Consider the following 21,666-nt stretch of genomic DNA (forward strand, 5'->3'; position numbering starts at 1 on the left):
TGGATTTGGATTTTTGAGGTGGAGCATGTCCATTAATTCCGGGTTGGACATGGCCTTGTATGTCAGGCACATGTCACCTCTGAGCAGACGGTATGCGACTGAATAGAGCTGGAGTTTCTTCAATCTGGCAGCATATGACAGATTTTGGAGTCCCTTTATCCTTTTGGTGAGGAACTTTTGGGGTCTCTCCAATTGCTGCAGATGTCGGGTGAGATACATCCCGAATGGGGCATTGTACTCGATCATTGGTCTGATAAGTGAAGAGTACAGGGAACAATGACCTCACTAGATCTGGATGTGAATCCCTTCATGATCAGGTGGGCAATGTAGAAGGTCTTTCTAACCACTTTAGCAATGTGAGTGTCAAAGAAAGGCCACTGTCAACCTGGGTCCCCAGGTCCCTGATAACCTCTTCTGTGCTTAGTGGATTGCCACCTATATGGTAGCTTGGGGTTACCTTGTTTTTCCCGAAGGGTATGACTATACATTTTTGGCGTTTAACTTCAGGCCATGGCTCTGGCACCAGCTATCTGTTTCCGTGAGTCCCTTCTGAAGGATATCAGTGTCCGATGCACTTTCCACTATGGCGCCCAGTTTGCAGTCATCTGCAAACTTTGTCAGCCAAAGTCCTCCCATGTTGGCCTGTACTTCTGAGAAGTAGATGCCAAACAATAGAGACCAAGGACCGAGCCCTGTGGGACACCACTTGTGACCGGCTTGGAGTCTGACACAGCGCCAGCAACTCTAACCCTGTGGGTTCTGTCCTTAAGCCAGTTTGCAACCCATCTTGTGACATATGGGTTTACATTTAAGCTGGTAAGTTTTTCTACAATACCCGAGTGGGGTATTGTGTGAAAGCCTTTGCAAGGTCAAGGTAGGCTGTATGGACTGCCTTTCCCTCATCAATGGCCTTGGTGACTATTTCAAGAAGTCGACCAAGTTCAAAGGCATGATCTTCCTTGACAAAGCCAAACTGGGTCGGGTCCAATGTCTGCAAGTCCCCTATATCTTTGTTTATGAGCTCCATTATGATCCTCTCCATAGCTTTGCAGACTAGACTTGTTAAGCTTATAGGCGGTAATTACCAGGGTCCGTGAGGCCACCTTTGTGGAGTGGGACCACAGTTGCCGTCACGCCACTCCTTGGGCACGTATCCTGTGGTAAGGCTGAGATTAAACAGCTGCCTTATGTGCGGGTTTAATTCCTCATTTAGCTCGTGTAGCACACAGCCGGGGACACCATCCGGTCCCATTGATGCTGTGTTTTTAGCTTTAGAGAGAGCAGCTTTCACCTGCGCATTTGAGATGTCCGGGAGGCTACACTCGGCTGGGATAGTTATCTCTCCTTTAGGGGAGAGGGGTGAAGTTTGCACTGAACCTGTCTGCCAGTATGTTGGCAATGTCTGTGGGTTCAGTGATTTTTGTATCATTTTGGACTAATTCTGAGCATATCTGTGAGTTTCCACCCAGGTTCCTAACATAGCTGAAAAAGGCCTTATGATTGTCCTTTGAATCCATGGCAATTTTTCTCTCAAAATTGGCCTTAGTTGATTTTATGAGTGCTCGTATTTTTTTACTAATAATGATCAGGGGTGACTTCCCTTTTATGGATTTTGTTCTATCATGTAATAGCTTTCTCCTCTTATTGTAAAGTTTATTAATGGCTGGGGTCCACCAGACTGGACGTTTGCCCTTTGTGGAAAGAGTCTTGGTTTTATTTGGGATTGCCTGATCCATGCAGTCCTGGAGGTGTTCATAGAAGGCATTTGTAAGGGCTTCCGCAGCTTGGGTTGTGGTTTCCTCTGACTCAGGGGCCTTGAAGGATACCACACCAGTCTTGAGTAGTGTGAAGTTTGCTTTAGAAGTTCTTCACTATGGTCTTTTTGTTTGGGGTGGGGGCGGGATGTGGATTTCCAGTGAGATTAGTTTATGATCAGATCTCACCAATGAGGGATATACTTCCGGTGTGGAGCATTTTGTCCCCATGTTTGTGACAATGAGATCTAGTATATTTTCTCCTCTCGTGGGAACAGTGACTAGCTGTTCCATGGCATTTGAATTTATGAACTCCAGGAACCGTTGGGCTAGAAAGTTAGGGCTTGAGTAATGTTCCCAGTCTATATTCGGGTAGTTGAAGTCACCCAATATGATGGTGTTTGGAGATACATTTATACCCTCCAGTGTCTTCAGGAAGGCTGTGTGGGGTTCCTGAGTTTGAGAGGGTGGCCTGTAGCATGCTACAATTTGTAGAGCAGTTTTGCCTATTGTTAGTTGCACCTGGATGGTTTCCGAAGCTTCATCCTCCTTTTGTGGAGTGGTCCGGGTTTTGGGGCGAACGCATGATATGAGGTAAAACCTAATAGTGCCGGGTGCTCTCAGGAGCCTTGAACCAGGTTTCAGTTACAGCACAGACATCGATGTTCTCCATACTGAGAAGGGCCTCGCGTGCATTTTGAGATTTAGACTTCTGGCATTGAGCAGCATTACCCTCAATTTCTTCCCATTTTGTTTTCTAGGGTGGTAGGTTTAGAATTTGAGCCTTGCGTAAAAAGGCACTATGGGGGTGGCAAGAGCCTTAGCCAATATCCGGAATCCCAGGGTGACAGGTGCAAGCCGTCCCTTGCGAAGCAGCGTGGCTTGTCAAGCATGTCATCCCAGGCAGACAGACACTGGATCCCCTTTGAATGACACCAGACATTAAGCCAATTGTTAAAGCTGATCATCTTGTCTCTATATTGTGGCATCATTCTTGGTGAAGGAAGGATACTGCTCAGGGTTAGGGTCATACCTGCCTGGGCTACATAATCAGAGAGCTCCTCTATGTCTCTTTTCATGCAGTCCAGGGAGGTGCGTCTCAGGTCGTTCACACCAGCATGGACAATGACTGTGTCATATTTGTACTTGCTGTGGAGTGACCAGTGCTTGTGTTATGTGGCGGATTCTAGCCCGATAGGCAGCTTACTGTGACCCTCTCCTTGTTCAGCCTGGTGAGTGGGACGTCAGTGTGTCTGACTATGGAGTCACCTATGACAAGTATGTTTGGTGTTGTATTTGGCCTTAAGGGCTGTGACTGCTTTGCACACTGCTTTTGTGGTTTATGTGTTGCTTGTGGGGTGTCTTGAGGTAGCAGTTGTTTGGGTGTCTGCTTTGGAGGCCTCTGCTGTTTAGGTAAATTTTACTCAGAGCCTCCGAGTATGTCTTTGTGTGTTTATGTGTTTGATTCAGTGGAGTGGTAGCATTATGTGAGGCTGGTTTTGTGGTGTGTGTAGTTGCCTTCTCCTCCTGTCTGGTCTTGCCAGTCCTGAGTTGAGAGAGCTCAGCCTCCAGTTTGGCTAAATAGCTGCATCTCTCGCAAGTATTTGTGTTATGTGGGAGGAGGAGAGGGTTGTCTGTGTACATGAGGCAGTTATAACATTGCCTCAAGATTCCCAGATTCACCAGCTGGACCGAGAGGAGATTGACAACTGACCTTTGGACATGCTAGAATAATATTGGGAAATCCTTAATTGAAAACAAGGGCCAGTGGGGAGTGAGGGTGTAGTGCTTTTAATTTTTAGTGCTGACTTATATAATTGCTTTAGTGAGCAAGTGCCAGGTAACTTGAGTGCAATGTGATACAAGTAACTAAATGCAAAAGCGACAAACAGTAACTTTCTTTCAAGTGAAACAAGGAAATAAGTACAGTAAGCAATGCAGATATCACTAGTGATCCACAGAAGCGCTGAGAAGTTGCGTATTAGGTGAATTAGCTTCCAGGGAAATAACAAGCAAACAAACAACAAGTATATAAACAAAGCTAGATTCAGTAGGCCTGGATCTAGTCTATGCTAGAGCAAACAAGGTGAACCAATTTCAGTAAGATACAGTTCAAATATTCAGGCACTATAAACCTTTAACCAGAAAATTCCCAGCTCAGAAGGGCAGAGTCCAGCCTCTTCTCCCACAAGAGTGCAGTCCACGAACCTTCTTAATGTAAAATAACTGGCCTGAAGCCCAAGTGCCTAAACCAGAACTAATACACTTGGACACTGGGCTCTCAATCAGCAGTTCCCAACTTAGAAGGATAAAAGCTACCTGTCCTGCCACCACAGTGCTTGCCACAAACCTTCCTAATGTAAAACAACTGGTCTGAAGCCCAAGTGCTTAATCCAAAAGACTTGAATGATAGCTACACTTTAATCAAGTTACAACCAAGCAGTAATAAATACCATTGAATACTTTAGAGAATGTCTGGATTAGTGCTCAAGTTACACAAACAAAGCTAGATCCAGCAGGCCGAATCCAGTCTGCCACAGCAAACAAGGCACCAACTTCAGTAAGAAACAGTTCAGATATGCATGCACTATAAGCCTTTAACCAGAAATTCCCAGCTCAGAAGGGCAGAGTCCAGCCTCTCCTCCCACAAGAGTGCAGACCACGAACCCTCTTAATGTAAAATAACTGGCTTGAAAGCCCAAGTGCTTAAACCAGAATTAATACACTTTTAGAATAACAGACACTGAGCCCTCAATCAGCAGTTCTCAACCTAGAAGGATGTAAGCTACCTGTTCTGCCACAACAGTGCAGACCACAAACCTCTCAGTGCAAAACAACTAACTGGTCCGAAGCCCAAGTGTTTAAACCAAAAGGCTTAGAATGAGTTACACCAAGCAGTAATAAATACAATTGAGTATTTTAAGATGATGCAAAAGTAAAAGAAGTAGGTAAAACACAAGTACAGTAAAAGCAGATGAAATTTTTTTTTTTTTTTTTTCTGAACAAGTGCTGAGATCAAAGAAACAGATTTGAGTGCTGAAACTAGAAAACTGGCTAGTTACAAGAAAAAAAAACAAGCTAGAAGGCTTCCCTCAAACATAGAAGGGCTTGGGGGCTCAGAAGCCTACAAATAGTCTGTACCACTTAACAAGAAAGGCAGGAAATAAGCTTAATTTTTTTTTTTCTATTTCCCAGATGCTCTCTTTGTACACAGTAGGAGTGCCTGAAATCAGAATATGATCTCACTGCACTCAGTTGAGTGAGCAAATGAGATGGGCCCAGAGGCAGGCTGAGGCGGGCAGTTTCAATGCCACTAAGATTAACACCAAAACAAAAACAGGGCGGGTGGGTGGGAATAACTGAAGAGCAGAATAACCAGTTAAAAATTCCTTCAACACTCCTTCATACACAGTTTAAATCAAATCAATTTAAATACTGTATTTTTAAAAGAAAAAGTGCATAAAAGGTACTTAAATTCTTATCGTCCAATATAACCAAGTTGAATCTTAGCTTGCCAAGCTGAAGTGTTAAAGCAGGAATTATTTCACATGCACCAGTTTAAATATGCAAGGACAGCAAATCACTGACTGTGGCTACCCCACACACCTGTACTAGCAAATAACAAAAATCACAACACTCAGCTTTTTTTAGTAGCTACTGAAGAGCAAGATAACCAGTTAAAAAGTCCTTCAACACTCCTTCATACACAGTTTAAATCAATTAAAATTAGTACTAATTTTTTAAAGTTTTTTAAAAATAAAAGGTACTTAAATTCTCTTTATAATGCATTCAGTTGAAATAAACCAAGTTCTTGCCAAGCTGAAGTTTTAAAGCAGGAATTATTTCACATGCACCAGTTTAAATATGCAAGGACAGGAAATCAATGAATGTGGCTACCCCCACACCTGTAATTACTAGCAAATAACAAAATTCAGCCAACACTAGCTTTTAGTTCAAGTTACTGAAGAGCAGAATAACCAGTTAAAAATTCCTTCAACACTCCTTCATACACAGTTTAAATCAATTTAAATACTGTATTTTTTTAAAAGAAAAAGTGCATAAAAAGGTACTTAAATTCTCTTATACGTCCAGTTGAATATAACCAAGTTCTTAGCTTGCCAAGCTGAAGTTTTAAAGCAGGAATTATTTCACATGCACCAGTTTAAATATGCAAGGACAGGAAATCACTGAATGTGGCTACCCCCACACCTGTAATTACTAGCAAATAACAAAATTCAGCCAACACTAGCTTTTAGTTCAAGTTACTGAAGAGCAGAATAACCAGTTAAAAATTCCTTCAACACTCCTTCATACACAGTTTAAATCAATTTAAATACTGTATTTTTTAAAAGAAAAAGTGCATAAAAGGGTACTTAAATTCTCTTATCGTCCAGTTGAATATAACCAAGTTCTTAGCTTGCCAAGCTGAAGTTTTAAAGCAGGAATTATTTCACATGCACCAGTTTAAATATGCAAGGACAGGAAATCACTGAATGTGGCTACCCCACACCTGTAATTACTAGCAAATAACAAAATTCAGCCAACACTAGCTTTTAGTTCAAGTTACTGAAGAGCAGAATAACCAGTTAAAAATTCCTTCAACACTCCTTCATACACAGTTTAAATCAATTTAAATACTGTATTTTTAAAAGAAAAAGTGCATAAAAGGTACTTAAATTCTCTTATACGTCCAGTTGAATATAACCAAGTTCTTAGCTTGCCAAGCTGAAGTTTTAAAGCAGGAATTATTTCACATGCACCAGTTTAAATATGCAAGGACAGGAAATCACTGAATGTGGCTACCCCACACCTGTAATTACTAGCAAATAACAAAATTCAGCCAACACTAGCTTTTAGTTCAAGTTACTGAAGAGCAGAATAACCAGTTAAAAATTCCTTCAACACTCCTTCATACACAGTTTAAATCAATTTAAATACTGTATTTTTAAAAGAAAAAGTGCATAAAAGGTACTTAAATTCTCTTATACGTCCAGTTGAATATAACCAAGTTCTTAGCTTGCCAAGCTGAAGTTTTAAAGCAGGAATTATTTCACATGCACCAGTTTAAATATGCAAGGACAGGAAATCACTGAATGTGGCTACCCCCACACCTGTAATTACTAGCAAATAACAAAATTCAGCCAACACTAGCTTTTAGTTCAAGTTACTGAAGAGCAGAATAACCAGTTAAAATTCCTTCAACACTCCTTCATACACAGTTTAAATCAATTTAAATACTGTATTTTTAAAAGAAAAGTGCATAAAAGGTACTTAAATTCTCTTATCGTCCAGTTGAATATAACCAAGTTCTTAGCTTGCCAAGCTGAAGTTTTAAAGCAGGAATTATTTCACATGCACCAGTTTAAATATGCAAGGACAGGAAATCACTGAATGTGGCTACCCCACACCTGTAATTACTAGCAAATAACAAAATTCAGCCAACACTAGCTTTTAGTTCAAGTTACTGAAGAGCAGAATAACCAGTTAAAAATTCCTTCAACACTCCTTCATACACAGTTTAAATCAATTTAAATACTGTATTTTTTAAAAGAAAAAGTGCATAAAAGGTACTTAAATTCTCTTATACGTCCAGTTGAATATAACCAAGTTCTTAGCTTGCCAAGCTGAAGTTTTAAAGCAGGAATTATTTCACATGCACCAGTTTAAATATGCAAGGACAGGAAATCACTGAATGTGGCTACCCCCACACCTGTAATTACTAGCAAATAACAAAATTCAGCCAACACTAGCTTTTAGTTCAAGTTACTGAAGAGCAGAATAACCAGTTAAAAATTCCTTCAACACTCCTTCATACACAGTTTAAATCAATTTAAATACTGTATTTTTTAAAAGAAAAAGTGCATAAAAAGGTACTTAAATTCTCTTATACGTCCAGTTGAATATAACCAAGTTCTTAGCTTGCCAAGCTGAACTTCGGTTTTTCAATTCCTAAAGTTCCTAAAATTGTTTACATTTTACTACTTTTCCTGTAAAATCTAGTCTGTTCTCCACAATATTAATATGTTTTTTTTCTTTTATACTTTGTTTTTCCAAATCCTTTTCTTTGAAAATCAGTCTTCTGCATTGTCTTTATTATTTTAAGCGCCTTGATTCCTACTCTAATTTCTGCATTTCTCTTTCATAGCTCTGTTTAAAATATTCATCCATTATCTCCTTAAGTAGATATTTGCTTTCCACTTTTGTGTTACTAAATGTTAAGAAATTCTCACTTTTCCACCTTCCTTCACCATCAGTTATACCTAATAATGTAAAACCTTTCTGGTCTTGTGTGCCTTTCTCCTTGTCTATGTATTCTAATACTTTATCGTAGTAGAGCCTCATCGTGACACACCAAGATGTAAAGGGTTGCAAGAATTTTCTGACATCATCTCCAGAAACCCCCTTCAGCATTTCTACTTTGCAACTTCTGTGGCATTCAAAAGTACTCTGTTTTCACCTGCAAAGGATGCATTCCTCCAGTATTACTGGAATTTGGTTCTTATGAGTTTGTGTGATCAATTTTTTCTGACTTTCTACTTGCAGTCTTTTTCCCACTCCCAGTGGATCCTCTTCTCCATCCTCTGGACTTATTGTTTTGTGTATCTGTGATATAACGAAATATTGCCAGACCAGCTATCTGGAATTTTGTAAATAATTCTGTGTCATTTGTGAATATTTATATGATTTATATAGTACTGTATGTTGTGTACTGAGCTAAAATGTAACCACAGCATGCCCTGCTGACTTAGAACATAAAACAAGTAGAAATTAGATTGCTTTACGATTGTGCTATAAAAGTTCTCTCTGTTTCAGTGTAGCAGACAGCAATGTCTAGAGCTAAAAGTTTTTTTATTGTCTTGAAAGAGAAGTAATTACTAGGTTTAAAATTAAAAAAATGTTTTTATTGTTTTACGACTTCCAAGATCTGGAAACATCTGAGAGAGATGTATTTTTAACACATAGATGTTAAATTCTGATAGTTTCTGTTTCAGCCTGGGAACTGAAGTCAGGTGGCAAAAAATGTCATCCAAGCTAACCCAGCAGTAATATTTGATAGTGATTTAAGAGCTCTCTGAGAGAGAGACTGTGCATTTTGTATTTTGTCTTGGACCTAGCAAGAACATCCACTCATCATCATCTGCACTTGTCTTGCTGTAAGTTTTAGAACATAGTATCTCTTTTAGATATTGATAGGAATATAGTAAAGCTTAGTTTATATGTTTTCTGTATTTATTTGAGACTGTCCTGCAATGTTGTTTTAAATATTGCCTGTGATTTTGAACTCTGAACTGTTTGTTTACTGAGTATTGTCTTGCTCTTTTATTATTTATTATTGAATATATTTAAATCTTTCTTTGAGGCTGATATTTGAGAGACATATTTAACCTCTTAGGGGTACTTGTGTATGTATTTGGTGAACGCTGTACAGGCCACTCCTAAATAGTCTTGCATGTTTTGGTCAGACTACCATTTGGATGATAGTAACATTACACAGCAGGATTGGACACCCTTTGTAAGGGCCTTATAGTAGCTGATAAGTAGGGGTTGGTGGCAGTGGAAATTACCTTATAATTTGGGCAGAAGGGGGAGCATAACTAGTAAACCTGTGCCAGCCTTCCCCAGATGTGTGTGTTTGTATATAAATCCCATCTCAAAGTGTGTATGTGTCAGCTACTTGGGCAGGTTCAGGAAGCGCTGGTTGGACTGAGAGGGTGCTAGAGGTCTTGGCTTGGCCCCTCAGCTGAGATCTTAACCCTATAGCTGTGCCAGTGGGGAGTCTTATTGGGGATCTGGAGAAAGAGGAAGAAACCAGCCCCAGACTGACTGATATCTGTGTGCTCTTTGTGTGTACTTGTCATCCTTCCAATGTGTATGTCTCCTAGCTGTTGCCAGTGGTGAAGATTGAGGCTCCTTGATCACTGGGCCAATGCAGGGGCATCACATTTTCCTTTCAAATTTGCGATTGTTTTCATTAGTAATAACTCTTTAAATATGCAATAAGCATTTCCTTTTACTTTTATCTTCCCATTCTGTGGCTCAGTTGTGTCCACGTCTTCAGTTTTATCCTTCAGGATTCCTCCATTGACTTTCTTCATTTGTATATTGTCTCACTTGAGCTTTCATCTCTGCTTTGAAATACAGGAGGGGTCCTTCCTCAGTGAGTAATTGATTTGAGATAGCCTTCTTTCCACTCCCAACAGGTTTTCTCTGAAGCTCCTGTATTTCGGGCTATGAACTGTCTTTATTGGTGCATGCTGTAAAGTTACACACTCTACTAAAACATGCCTAGCTTCTGGGCTCTCCATTTCTTTTCTGACACGGTTCAGGTGGCAGTCTTCATTTTTGCCACATAAGTTTCCTACAAATTTCCAGAACAGTTGAGCCACAGACTAGTCATGAGTCAAATTTTTTTCTGAGAAGATCACAACTTGAAACACTCCTTCTTAAGCCAGAGTTTTAATCTTCTCATAAAAGATGTAGAGTAGGAAAGATCTTGACCTAAGTTGAGAGAGACCACTACCACAGAGATGTCCTTCAAGAATGCAACTGCAGTCATAACATATGGGTTGTCCTGCCTCAGGCAGCCCTCGGTCGGCCGGATTCCAAAGTCTGGGTCCGACGTCGGCTGATGTCGCATTTCTCTCCGTCAGAGCGGCAGGAGTACATAAGCATCAGCCGACGCCATCTTCTTCAGTCTTTCTTGCCACGCGGTGCCCGAAGCAGAAGCAGTTCGCAAGTGCCGGTCGGTCAGCTCCTGTATTCTTCGATCCGAAGTCATCAAAAAAGCTAAGTACCCCATTGGGGACCTTTTCTTGCCTCAGCCGATGTCAGAAATTACTGAAAAAGTAAATAATTGTTTGTCTTGTGGTAAACAAATACCTCATAAGGATTTCCATTCTTACTGCCTTCCTTGCCTTGGCCCAGACCACGACGTCTCGGCCTGTGCCGCCTGTGCTCGCTTCAATAAGCGCACTCTCAGGCGCCGGGCGGAGTTCGCTGAAGACTTTTTCGGCGAAAAATTCGATTATACTATGCCGTCGGAATTACCGACATCGCAGACTCCTAAAAAACGAAAAGACCGGGACCGACATCCTCGGCCCGCGTCTTCCACCGACACCACACCAAAACCTACCGCGAGTGCCCCGGTTCCCTCTGAGGCGGTTATTTCACCGCTCCGAACCGAAGACACCGCATTACCGATTCCTCCGATACCGGAGACCACACCGACGCCAGTTATTGATTTTCCTCCGGATACTGAAACCGAGGAAATGCCTGAGACCATTGCTGTGGATAAGGTCACTCCTGCACTTGGAGCTGCTAGGCCTCCCATGTCCATGTCTATCAAGGCCTACACACGTGCTAAGGCAGCCAGCAAGACCAAGCACCTTACTGCTAAAGCCTTACCTCAGCCTACTCCTGAAACACAAATCATGACTATGGCAGCAGACTTAATCTCCATAATCAGAGGTTCCCAGGCCCATCCTGAGAGAGGATCCCAACCTCCTCCTGATAAGAGGCCCAGGGTTGAGCCCACTGACCCTCTCCCTTCAGATGAAGTTTCTGAGGACTCTGTTCACTCCAATAGCCAGGAAGAGCCTTTCCAGACCTACAAGGACTCAGATGCAGAGGACTCCATCCCTTCAGCCTCCCCTCCTGAGGATATTTCTTTTGGGGAAGTTCTTCATTCCATGAGGGAACATTTTAATTGGCAAGGCCAGGAATATTCTGATTCCAGAAAGTGCCTTCGAACCTTCCTTAAAAAGCCCCAACACAGGCCCTTAGCTATACCTCCTGTGCTTGATGTTTTGGATGATCTATACTCTATGACTCCAGTGTTACCCCTGATACTCTCCCTCCTGCTCCTGCCAAGCCGGACAGATACTATAGAGTCCCAGAAACACATTCTCATTTCTTTAGGGCCCATGCTGTTGATTTAGAAACTATTTCACAGGGGCCGAAAGGGGTTTCAGCTACCACCTCCAAAAATCCTTTGCCTTCCAACAGGGAAGCTAGGTCATTAGAGAGATGGGGGAAGAAGGTTTACACCTCCACTACTTTATCTATGAGAGCTCTCAATTGTCTCTTTCATATGTTTCAATATCAGGATTTCCTGTTAGATGATTTACAGAAAACTTTGGCCTTTCCTGAACCTTTAGATAGGAAATCTTTGCAGGAGGCTGTACATAACTCTCAGCAAGTTAGCAATCACTTTCTTCAGTGTGGATATGATGCATTGGAAGCTTCATGTAGGGCAGCTATGACAGGGCGGTCATTCAGAGACATGCATGGTTAAAAGAACAACCTCTACCAGATCATGTTAAGGCAAAACTTCTTGATGCACCCTTGGAAAAGAACAAGTTTTTGGTGCTAATGCTAAAGATGTATTAAAGACCATTGAGGAAAAAGCCAAGTCAGTTCAGACAGTCAAAGATTTCCTCCAGGTTCAGCCACCCAGATTCAGCAGGAATTGGCCTTCAAAAAACTGGTCCTTTCCTAATCCTGAAAGATTTCAAAGGGGCAAAAACAGGCGTGGCCGAGGAAGAGGACAATACAGAGGTTCCTACAGGGGACGACAATGGCAACCAGCAAACCAAAGAAGTGACACAGGGGCTTCTCCTGCCCCACAGGGCAATCCCAATGACTTTCCTCTACTTCCGCTGACCAAAGAGCAAACAGAAGCTCCCTTGGGCGGAAAATTATCTCTGTTTTCAGACAGTTGGCACAGATTGACAAAGGACAAATGGATTTTGGACATTATGGACCAAGGCTACAGGTTCCACTTTCATACCTTACCAAGGAAACAAGGCATGCCAAACCTACCACAAAACCAGAGGGCAGAGGCTATCAAGCAAATTTCTCTGCTTGCTCAGATCAATGCAATAGAAAAAGTTCCACAACAAGAACAAGGCCAGGGGTTTTACTCAAGACTGTTCCTTGTTCCAAGAAAAGAAACTCAATGGAGACCAATACTGGATTTGTCCGCATTAAACACCTTTCTCATAGTACCAAAGTTCAAAATGCTGACCTTACAGCAACTCCTTCCCATGCTGGGCAAGGGGTCTTGGCTGATTACTCTGGACCTCAAGGAGGCATACCTGCATGTCCCTATCAGACACAGCTGCAGAAGATACCTCAGATTTCTTGCAGGGCCAGAGCATTATCAATTCTCAGCATTGCCATTTGGCTTATCTACTGCGCCCAGAGTATTCACAAAATGCCTGGCTTCAGTAATTGCAGGCTCCAGGGGATCCAAATTTACCCGTACCTGGATGACTGCCTCATACAAGCGGACGACAAACTGATTTTGACAAAAAACTTGGATTATGTCATACAATTGCTAAAAGCTCTGGGATACACAGTCAACTTCCAAAAGTCAAGACTTCAGCCATCTCAGCAAATAACCTTCTTAGGAGCCAATCTAGACACAACCTCTCAAATGGCTTACCTGACAGAAGACAAGCAAAAGAAGTTAACTCATTATTTCAAAGGTTTGGCAAAGCTCACCCAGATGACTGCAAGGAGATTCCTACAGGCCCTGGGTTACATGGCATCCTGCATTCTCCTGGTTCCATTAGCAAGACTACACATGAGAAAGCTTCAATGGTACCTAAAAAGTTTATGGTCTCAACACAGCAACAACCTAGAGACAACCATACCGCTCATTCCATGCCTACAAAAGGAATTTCTATGGTGGGCCTCGGTAAGCCAGGCAAACACAGGTATGTCATTCAAAAAACCGCAAATAACACAAACAATGACCACAGATGCCTCAGACCTTGGATGGGGGGGGCGCACATGGAGGACAGATGTATTCAAGGACAATGGTCTCCAAAGGAAACACATCTGCATATCAACCAAAAAGAAATGCTGGCAGTAATGCAGGCCATCGAGGCCTTTCGACAACAACTTCAGCAAGGCCACCTGCTAATACGGACAGACAACACCACTGTCATGTGGTACATAAACAAGCAGGGGCCCACCCATTCTTACTCCCTTTGCAGACTGACAATGAATCGTTGGGAGAAATCACTGAGCTTAAACATACAGTTACAATCCCAGTTTGTTCCAGGCAAAGACAATCTGCTGGCGGACAGCCTAAGCAGGAATTTCCTAGACCCCCACGAGTGGAGGTTACATCCAGAAATCTTCATACGACTCACCTCGACATGGGGCAGGCCAGAAGTAGACCTATTTGCCTCCCACCTCAATCATCATCTACAAAAGTTCTGTTCAAGGACATATCATCCACAAGCATGGAAAACAGATGCTCTCTCATTCAACTGGAACTTCCTAAAAATCTATGCATTCCCACCTCTGCCACTGATGACCACAGTACTACTAAAGATCAAAGCAGAGAAGCCAAAGGGGATCCTAATAGCTCCAGACTGGCCAAGACAACACTGGTACCCACTACTACGGAGCATATGCCACAACAAAAAATGGGCCCTTCCCCAATGGCCCCATCTTTTGACTCAAAACAACTTCAAGACAGTACATCCCAACATTCAGACGCTCCAGCTAACAGCTTGGGAGATTCCATGAATAACCTCAATCTGTCTCTCTCCAAGGAAGTTCAGCGGATACTAACAGAAGCCCGCAGACCATCCACCAGAAAGGTTTATTCAGCAAAATGGAAGAGATTCAGCATTTGGAATACCAGCAAGGGTCATGATGCATCATTATTGAACATCCCACTCATCCTGGAATACTTGGCAGATATGCTGCAGAATGGACTCTCATATTATTCTATAAAAATACATGCTTCAGCTATTTCGGCTAGATACAACACTGATCCACCTGTGTTTTCACATCCTTTGTTAAGGCAATTCCTTAGGGGAATCAAGAATATAAAGCCACCAAGAAAGGCCCCAGTACCAGCTTGGGACCTCAACTATGTCCTAGAAAAACTGACTCTACCCCCCCTTTGAGCCAGCAGCTTTTGTGGACTTACAATTTCTCTCATGGAAGACCGCTTTCCTGTTGGCAATTACCTCAGCAAGAAGGGTTTCGGAATTACAGGCCCTAATGGCAATACCACCGTTCATAACCTTTCATAGAGACAGGGTCTCCTTACGAACCAACCCTAGCTTTCTGCCAAAAGTGGTATCTAGGGTTTCTTTAAATCAAGCAATTCACCTGCCTACTTTCTTTCCCAATCCTGAGAACAAAGGGGAAAGACTGTTGCATACCTTGGACATTCACAGACAACTTCGCTACTACCTGGACAGAACCAAGGCCTATAGGAAGTCTGATCAACTTTTTGTAGCTTACGCCCCTGGAGTACAAGGAAAAGCAATTTCCAAACAGACTATCTCAAAATGGATTGGACATTGCATCAGATTTTGTTATTCCTTCCATGGAAAGAGTGTACCAGCCAATGTCAGACCACACTCTACCAGAGCTACAGTCACCTCTACAGCATTCTTAAGAGGGGTGCCTACAAAAGACATTCTAGAAGCTGCTACATGGAGCTCTGTGCATACATTCTCCAAACACTACAACCTCCCTTTATATTCCAGATCCAGAGCAGGCTTTGCTTCGGCAGTCCTGCAGGGATTGATAGCTACACCATCCTTTTCTTAGAGCATTCCACCTCCCCCAGCTAAGCTATGGTATTCAACCCATATGTTATGACTGCAGTTGCATTCTTGAAGGACATAGTACAGTTTTGTACCTACCATAAATGTAGATGTCCTATAGATATGCAACTGCAGTCGGGTTTTCCCTCCCTCCTTCCCCTCTATTCCTTGGGTCCACTCCTCTCCCTGTTATCCTAGCTGGGGATATCTGTTATGGTGTATCTGTTTATTACTTATTTATTTGTCTGGAAACCTGTTTTTGTCTTCCAAATTGATTACAGTCTTCCTTGGAGGGCACCTGGCATCTGGGGCAAGAAACACTGAAGAAGATGGCGTCGGCTGATGCTTATGTACTCCTGCCACTCTGACTTCGGAGAGAAATGCGACATCAGCCGACGTCGGACCCAGACTTTGGAATCCGGCTGACCGAGGGCTGCCTGAGGCAGGACAACCCATATGTTATAACTGCAGTTGCATATCTATCGGACATCTACATTTATGGTAGGTACAAAACTGTACTATGAGGAGCATCCAGGTGGTCTTTGACCTGTGCTGGAGCACGTTCTGTAGGAGAAGAACGCAGAAGACAGGCATTGATCATATCCTCCTCCTTAGGATAAGTTCATTTCTAAGCATATCTCACACCCTCAGCATTTTGTGCCCTTGCCTTTGACTGACAAGGGCTTATGTTTACTTCCTTCTTCTATGGTAGCAGACGTTGAGGACCCCATGAGGGATTTATCCTGGCAAAAACCTTAGGGGTACAAACCATGGTGTAAGCATTTCCCATCTTATTTTGAACAGTTAACATACAATCATGAATGTCCTCAGCGGTCCCTTGAGTCATACAATCAGAGTTAATCATGTAGGGCTGTTTGCTCTGTTTTCCATTTTTTGGTTTAGTAATAGAAAGGGCCTAAGATGTTGTCTCTTAAGTAACCTGGTGTTGGATGCAGTGGAAGGTGCAGGCTTGGACTTTGCTTTGTCATCTTGGCTTGATGTTAGCTGTAATCATCGTAGAACCTTTTATTTGCTTGAGAACGTGGTTGTTGTAGTGGACTAAAAATTATCAGTGGCTACATAGTCTCTACTTCTTTCAGAAGATCATTTTCCGATGCTCTGTCACTGATCCCTAAAATGGTGGACAGCCCCACCATCTCGATGTAGTTATTTCTTCCTTCACTTGACCCACCCCCCACCCCACTGCTGGGCCTGTTGATGGACACATGATTGTTGGAGTGAGGTATCTCATATGGACCCCCCAGTGGAGAAAGTTACCATTTAAACTTGAACTACAAACATCCTTTCTTACAGTGAAGGTTTAGGGAGGAGAAGCGGATTCCCTCTAATGGCCAGTTTGTCATGTGACATATATACATGCAAGTATTTAAGTAATTGTCCCCCTTTCCAGAGAGGTGAGATGGGTCTGGCAGTGAACCACAGGTAAGAAGCATTTGTCAGGTATTCATATACTAGAAGCGATGACTATGTTGACAGATTATTGAGGATATGAGAGGCAGGTTAGGGTGTTCCTGGAGTGTGATATTCTGATAATTGATAATTGACCTTTCCTGTGTCTTTCTCTGTATAATACTGTTGTTCCCATTCAGTGCAGCAAGATGAATGGGATTTTGTATTGGATGCATTCTCCCTTCCCCAGCAAGGAACATTACAGTTTTTACTTTTTTCTACCATTGTCCCTTACTACAGTGCACACTTCTGAGAAAAAAAGACCAAAACTAGTGTTGCACACCCCTTTCACACACTGAGATCCCTAACAGTTCAGGCAGCCTTCTTAGAATAAGATTAAGATGCTGCCTTTACTGGGGAGAGACCTGGCTGTGACTGTGCTTCAGATTCCTGGGTTCCACTAGATATCCTGGCTGCTGCTTGTTATTAGTAACTGAAGTAAGTAAGAAAGAGGCCTTTAATCTGATGTTGTCCATTTGGGAAAAGTCTGTATCCTTGGCTACCCTCAGTCACCATATAGTTGCTTCTGACTTCTCCATGGAAGCTATATTTAGAAGAGAAAGAGGTATGGTGGCAGATTTATCTGAATGGTAGTTGTCCACCAGGATTAAATGACATGGTATCCATTTCTAGTTTGTTTAAATTAAAAGCCTATGATAGATAGAATTAACATTCTTTATCACTAGAAACATGGTGTAATGTATAAATTCAAATGATAGATGGATGTAATGCAACATTAACAGTGCTGTGAATGCCTCTTAAAGGAACATGTATTTTTTAAACTTGAAGGTTCCTGAAATTTTAAATGAATCATGTGGGGGTGTTTACTTTATGTCATTGGCTGATGGTAGTTATGACACTGGTGTAAATGGCTGGGCATGTTTGTAAAATGGTGTCTGAAGTTTGGTGATTTTAAACCTGACGAAAGCTCTAACCAATAAACGGTATTTTACTGGATTTTGCACCTGTGGTTCGCATCCTTTGCTGCTAATTTTTTCTCTTCTGCTTCTGACTTAACTCAATCACTTGTGTAATTTGGGCCACATTTATTTATGGCTACAGTTTGTGTCATCTTTCTGCTCATTGACTATGTAGAGGGTCCACTGTGATCTAGCAGTAGCTGGTCAACAAATCCTTAAAGGAATTCTGTATGTCCTTCTATTCATATGCTGCTGTATTCATAACACAAGGGAGTCCTCCCCTGGTCGACTCTCGTATGTCCAGCCATTTTACAAAAGATAGATGCTACCACTAGGGTGAGTGTGATGACATGCATCTCTGTCTGTGGACGTCAGCCATAAACAGATGAGTACAAAACGAACTTCAGCACGCACCCTTCTCAGAACAACTTTGTCACCTGTGTGACTGCCAGCTCCGGTCGTCGCTTCTTCAGAAAAGTGATCCCGTGTGACTCGTTCATCTTATCCGATTCAAATAAGTACCCCATAGAGGTTTTTGATTAACCTTTGCTACTGCTGTTCTGTCATCTTGGGTAGAAAGGGCAAGTGTACTTGTGGAAGGCAAATTCCACATAAAGATTTGCATGAGCTCTGCCTGTTTTGCTTAGGCCAGAAAAACAACCACACTACTTGTAGTATTTGTCAGGCCTTTGTTCTCAAAACCCTCAGGACTCTCTTAGCTGCCTTAAAACTTTATTTAGAGAACCAGCGTTTAAAGCATTTGGCTAAAGCGATGGATCCAGTGTCGGGCCCCTCTGATAAACCACCAGTCAAAAAGGCCAAAAAGTCTAGGCCCGAGCTAACTGCTGCGCCCTCCCTTCAGCTGTACCTCTCCAGGCCAGTGAAGGCACGGAGTCCAAGCTGGAATCCCTGGACATTTCTTTGGTGGGTACCCTGGGGGTAGCCATTAAAGAAGCTGAGGGCAAGTCCCAGATGGAATCGCAGGCGTCTGTATCAGTTACTAAGGATCATCATATCTGAAGGTCTGCGTGGGGTCTTGCAAATTGCAGTTCCTGAGGATGTTAGCTCTGATATTGTGGAGTGTCGTCTATCCCTCCCAGTCTTCACCGGATCTCCGATACCTTGATGTTGGCGTCTCATAAAAAGAAGCAAAAAAACAAACCTCTTGCACTTTCACCAATGCCCGCAGCATCCGAATAACTTCCTGACTGGCAGGCTTCACCAAAGGCCTTTTGAATGCCGTCTTTGCCCTATGCCAGGCCCCGACGGCATGTACCCCCAAAGGTAAACTTGCTGTGGATGTCTCATCTGAAGAAGAGGATTCATGAGCAGATGAATCTCTCACCTACACCTCACAAATTGCTTCCCCTCTGGGGGTATGCTTCCTCAGAGGAGTCCACTGGCACTGATTCCCCAGAATATTTCACCTTCAGGGAAACCATTGCTCAAATGAAAGAATTCTTCAAGTGGGACAGCAGTCAGGTCACAGAAACCCAGAATAGGTATTATGACCTCCTGCAAATGGAGTCTCCCAACCCATTTGCTGAACCTCCAGTGCACCCTGCCTTCTTGGATGCATTCCTGGCTGCCTCCAGAAACCCAAATTCACATCCTCAGCACCCAAATTCCCAGACAGTTTTATAAGGTCCCCAAGGATGCTAAATTCCTGTGTAAATCACCATTTGCAGACCCTTCAGTCATTGCTCTGGCTACTGACAAAACTGCTAAGCTACTCCTTTCCACCTTCCTCCTGCTCTCCGATAAGGAAAGCAGGTTAAGGGAGCACCTAGGGAAGAAGGTCTACACTTCTGCTACCCTCGCAGTAAAAGCAATTAACTTCCATACCCACATGGCTAAATATTCCCTGGCTCTGCTAGCTGATGTGACAAAACAACTAGGGGACCTCCCTGACTCCCCAGCCAAGGCTAAAATATCAACCCTGTTGAATTCCTGCACTCAGGTGACCAAGCACTCCATTAAGTGCAGTTATGATGCAGTAGAGACCTCATCTAGCGTTGCTGCTTCAGGGTCTGTCATTAAGAGAGATTTCTGGCTTAGGTTGCAGCCTCTCCCAGATGACATCAAGTCTAAACTCTTGGACGCACCCCTAGACAATAAAGATTTATTTGGTTGAGTAGCTGCGGTCCTTTTTAAGGCCCTCCAAGAGAAGGGCAAGGAGCTACAGGATCTGAGACACATTTGTCTCTCCGATCCCACGTTTCCAAATGATCTACCCTACCAAAACCTCCTTTGAAAGAAGGCCTGCCAGACAGTTGCCAGTCAAAAGCAAAAAGGACTCCAAGAAACAGACCTCAGCCAGGTCTGTTCCCTCTACTCTGGCTAACAGCCATCTCAGGGTAAGCCTGGTAGCCTGTGACTACCAGGCACTGGATCCAAACACCCCACTTTCTATGCCTGTCTCTCTCTCCCTACCAGCTTGGAATCAAGTTACCCAGGACTATTGGGTCCTCTCTGTAATAAAACAGGGATACTTCATGAGATGGGAGACCAAACCTACTCCCAAACGCATTCCTCAACCCCCTCGAGAGCAACTGCCTTCCTTCCCCTTAGTTCTTCAGGAGCTCCTAGATCAAGGAGCCATTAAAGTAGTACCTCCACATGCAAAAGGAAAGGGATTTTACTCCAGGATGTTTCTAGTTCGTAGGAAAGAAGGTCCATGGAGACCAGTCCTGGATTTGTCCCACCTCAACACCTTCCTTCAAGTTCCCTCCTTTCGGATACTCACCCTTATTACCCTTCTCCCCCTGATCTTACCCCAGGCCTTTTTAGTATCCTTGGATGTAAAAGACTCCTACTTACACATCCCATTCCACCCCCTCTTCAGGAAATGTCTCCACTTCTCAGTGGGTTCTGCACCATCAGTTCTGTGCTTTCCTTTTCGTCCCTCTACGGCCCCAAGAGTGTTTACAAAATGCTTGGCACCAGTCATGGCTTTTGCCAGGACAAAGGGTATCCAACTTTTCCCCTACCTAGATGATATCCTGATCCAGGCCCCATCAATTCCTGTGCTACTATAGCATCTAGACTTCACCATTTCTCTCTTGAGAAGTCTGGGATTCACTATAAATCTCAGGATCATGTGTTCCTGGGGTGAAGGATCATGTGTTCTGGGGTACAGGATCCTAACAGAGAAAATGATGGCCTGTCTGCCACCAGGAAAACATTTCTCTCTCACTACTTACTTCAAAGAACTATTCCCTCTAAAAGCCATGTCAGCCAGGGAGTTCCTCAGGCTTCTGGGATTCATGGCCTCCACCATGCCCATGGTTCCCCTGGCAAAACTTCACGTGAGAAAGTTCCAATGGTACTTGAGAAGAGTCTGGAAACAACATCTGCACCCCCCTGAAGCTTATGGTCCCAGTGCTGCCATGACTTTTCCAGAGAATTGAACTAGTGGATAGCCCAGATAAACTCCAACCCAGGCCTACCCCTGCAACCCCCCCCCAAACAGGACCTGTTTACAGACACAGGTTGGGGGCAACCTTGGGAGAATAGAGAGAGAAACCTATCGACCCTCACTTACCAGAAAGAACACATCAATATCAAGTTAATGAGAGCCCTGATATTAGCCCTACAAATATTTGAGGGTCACCTCCTACTAGGCACGCTGAGGTGGTACACAGACAATACCACGGTGGTGTGGTGCATCAGCAAACGGGGGGGAAGACAAGGTCTTACCTCCAGTGCAGGTTAGCCTTGCAACCATGGGAAATCTACCTAGACAGACCAGTCAACATCCAAGCTGTCTACATTCCTTCAACCGGCAATGTGATGGCAAGTACTTTAAGCAGGACCATGACTCTGTCTCATGAATGAATGCTAAACAGGGATGTGTTTCTGGACCTGGTCCATTGATGGGGTATTCTGGATGTGAATCTGTTTGCCTTCTGCTCCAGGGTACCACGCGCTGAAGCATGGAGG

At 43.2% G+C, this 21,666-nt stretch overlaps 1 protein-coding gene across 1 annotated transcript in view; it reads left to right on the forward strand.

Annotated features, from left to right (window-relative positions):
* Window positions 1-21,666, forward strand: part of ATRN (attractin) — a 2,639,854-nt gene that overhangs the window by 1,213,168 nt on the left and 1,405,020 nt on the right. The gene's annotated exons all lie outside the window — the stretch shown is intronic.

This window comes from Protopterus annectens, chromosome 2.part2 (genome assembly GCF_019279795.1).
Source record: "Protopterus annectens isolate FY-2018-M chromosome 2.part2, PAN1.0, whole genome shotgun sequence".
Lineage (NCBI taxonomy): Eukaryota > Metazoa > Chordata > Ceratodontiformes > Protopteridae > Protopterus > Protopterus annectens.